General features: G+C 31.4%; 1 protein-coding gene and 1 non-coding gene across 2 annotated transcripts in view; one reads left to right on the top strand and one right to left on the bottom strand.

The window, feature by feature from the left end:
* Window positions 1-358, bottom strand: part of LOC123045574 (photosystem II D2 protein-like) — a 1,594-nt gene extending 1,236 nt beyond the window's left edge. The window contains exon 1 of the mRNA XM_044468683.1: window positions 1-358. This exon is cut by the window's left edge and continues 1,236 nt beyond it. The gene's annotated coding sequence lies outside the window, so the exon portion shown is untranslated.
* A 504-nt stretch (window positions 359-862) lies between these two features.
* On the top strand, window positions 863-949 carry TRNAS-GCU (transfer RNA serine (anticodon GCU)). Its single transcript has one exon. It is a non-coding gene; the product is annotated as a tRNA-Ser (tRNA).
* The last annotated feature ends 2,109 nt before the right edge of the window (window positions 950-3,058 follow it).

Below are 3,058 nucleotides of genomic sequence, written 5' to 3'. Positions count from 1 at the left end.
CACAACCGAGGTCGTGGTAAATCCATGAATTTGATTCGATTTGTTTTTCTTATACTATTTGTTTTTCTTATACTATAGAAATAGAAATAAATTTTTTTCTTATACTATAGAAATAAATAAACCTTTGAATTCAGCATTATTCCAAGACTCCTATTTCAAAGTCTATCTTTTAAGGGAAAAATGAAAATAAAAGTAACCCTTCTTTTCCCATTCCCTCTCTATTGCATGGGTGGAAGAACTAAAATAGAGGATTCTGAAAAAAAGGACCTTCGAAATCCAATTTTATGTGTAGCGCAAAGGAGTTGCGATTTCTTCTTATTCCTATAGAACATCTAGTAACAAGAATATGAAATCGTAAATAGCAAAAAATTCTTGTCTTGCGCAGTCTAAGTCTAAGGAAATAAAAAAAATCGCTTATACAATTTCATCTACATCGAATTTATATATCAGAATAGCGGATAGAGGCATCATTAAAGGAGTCAGGTCTACTTACTTTATGCTTCTTTCCAATTTTATGGTGGATTTGATAAGAACCCTTTTTGCTTTCTTGATAAATAATCGACAAAAAAAGCGTTTTTTATATAACCTGCTTGTTTTATTATAATTATAACAAGTCCTATATGGAAATGCCCGCTAAAGAGAAAATCTATTTGATTGTCTCTCGGCCAATATCGATTTTTAGAAAGAAAAAACAAGAATTTTATTCTTTTTTTATTAACATTAAGAAAAAAGAATATAACTAAAATGGAATTGGCAATATAATTTTTATAGACTTTTGAAAGAAAAAAAAGGGGTTTTTTGCAACCATTATTTCTTATTTCTTGCCTATATCATATCACGGAAACCTTTCGCTTTGGAACGTGGAGAGATGGCTGAGTGGACTAAAACGGCGGATTGCTAATCCGTTGTACAATTTTTTGTACCGAGGGTTCGAATCCCTCTCTTTCCGCTCCCTTGGATCATTTGGGACTTTCGAATTGGAAAGAATTCTGACCCCCGGATTTTCTCATAGATAAATGTACGAAACAAATCCAATAAGAAAAAAACGGAATTTTTACTCCTCGCGTCCAGGATTCCGTCCTGGGTCATTAGATAAGAATCCAAAGATAAAGAGTGAAACAAAGAATATCACTACTGTATAAACAAGAAGTTTGAGAGTAAGCATTACATAATCTCCAAGTTTTTTTAAGGAATAGATTACCAGTTTTTCCTTACCACACGGATCCACTAGGATGGTTTTTTTTTGATACCTAAAATGCAAAAATGAATTCTTGAAAAAATTTGCAAGAATTCATTTATAATAAGCACTCTTATCAATAGCAAAAATAGGGTTAGGTGGTTAGGTATTGTGTAGGTACCTGCTCAACCTAGGTGCAGGGGAGTAGAAAGGCTGATCCAAATTTATTGCTGTAGCTACCCATTCAATGTAGAAGAATTTAAATTTGAGAATCGAAGGTTCATAATATAAAAATATAAAACTTCTCGGCTTTTACCCATTTTAATTTTTTTTGGAATGAACACATCATTCAATTTGGCATACAGAGTACTAAAGATTTCATCGAAAACTTACAACAACTTGCCAAACAAAGGCTAATAGAAAAAAGAATAGAGGTATAACAGGCATAATATCCACGATTGGATTGAAAATAGCATAAGCTTCGGGTAATTTGGCAAAGAAAAAACTAGTAGGATAAAGAACAGAATTAAAACAAATACAGGTTAAACTAAGTATATTAGGCATAACAAGCATTTCATTCTTGTAGAGTAAATAATTGGATTTTTCTTGAGTTATTTTTTTAAGGGAAAGAAGGAAAAGGCAGATTCAAAATCTTTTTTCTTCGGACTTTCCCAAACACAAAATACCTCCTTGTATTCGCACTCTCAAATGAGAGTGGAATAAATTCGACTTTCATATAATATCTTAATAGAATTCCATGTAATGATCAATGCATTTTTTTGATTCTATATTATCCACATGTGTAGAATACTAGCAAGAGAATATCCCTCCTTTTTTATGTAATTGAAATGGTATTGACGAATAACAAATAAACATACTAGTGTTTATTAGTGTCGCATAAAACCCGAAATGGGGCGTGGCCAAGAGGTTTTTCTTAACACCAATCAACCTCAGTTATAGAATTCTCGTACTTCTTCAACTCGAATACCAAAAGGAAGAAAAAAATATGACTAAGTGATTTTATAGTAGAGGCATATCCTGAATGTGCTTGATAGATCCCATTTTTTCATGAAAATAAAGATAGTCAATTTGACTGGACTTAAGACTTTATTATGTTTTCTGAGAAAGAATAAGATATCATTACTCTCTTTAATAAACTTTTGTCTCGTACAGAATACTATATGATTAACCTTTAAAATAGAATTTATTATGTTTATTTTCATGGGATACCAAGGCAATCGTGTCCATTTATTAGTGAACAAGGAAAAATATTATCGAGACGAATAAATAGATTAACCTTGAAACAACAACGATTAATTACTCTTTCTATAAAACAGGCTCGTATTTTATCTTTCTTACCGTTTCGTAACTATGAGAACGAAAAGAAATTTCAAGCCCAGTCAATTTCAATAATTACAGGTTCTAGACCCAGAAAAAATAGACATATTCCTCAATTAATGCAAAAGTACAATTCCAATCGAAACTTAAGAAACAACAACCAAAATTTAAGAAACAACAACCGGAACTTAAGTTCCGATTGTTGATGTTTTATTCGAATTCGAAAGGGCCAGACCTATATATATTATAAAGAAAGTAATCCAGCTCGTTGATTCCTACCACTTAATCTTAATTTATTGTATCTTCCCGGAGTTCCCTCTCCGGGAATTCATCTTTTTTTATTCCAGTATATTACTTTATTTATACTTTTAATTGATGATCTTTATTTTATTGGAAATCGTGTAAAGATTATTTGGATTTGATACAGCTACTTGTGCAAGCATTTTACGATTAAGAATCAATTTCTTCTTGTACAGGTTGTGTATTAATTTACTATAACTATCGAATACTTTATATACCCGCGTTGCTGCGTTTATCTGAGTG

Source organism: Triticum aestivum, chromosome 2B (assembly GCF_018294505.1).
Source record: "Triticum aestivum cultivar Chinese Spring chromosome 2B, IWGSC CS RefSeq v2.1, whole genome shotgun sequence".
NCBI classification, from domain to species: domain Eukaryota; kingdom Viridiplantae; phylum Streptophyta; class Magnoliopsida; order Poales; family Poaceae; genus Triticum; species Triticum aestivum.
The sequence above is the reverse complement of the archived record's forward strand: the minus strand, read 5'-3'. Positions and strand labels throughout refer to the sequence as shown.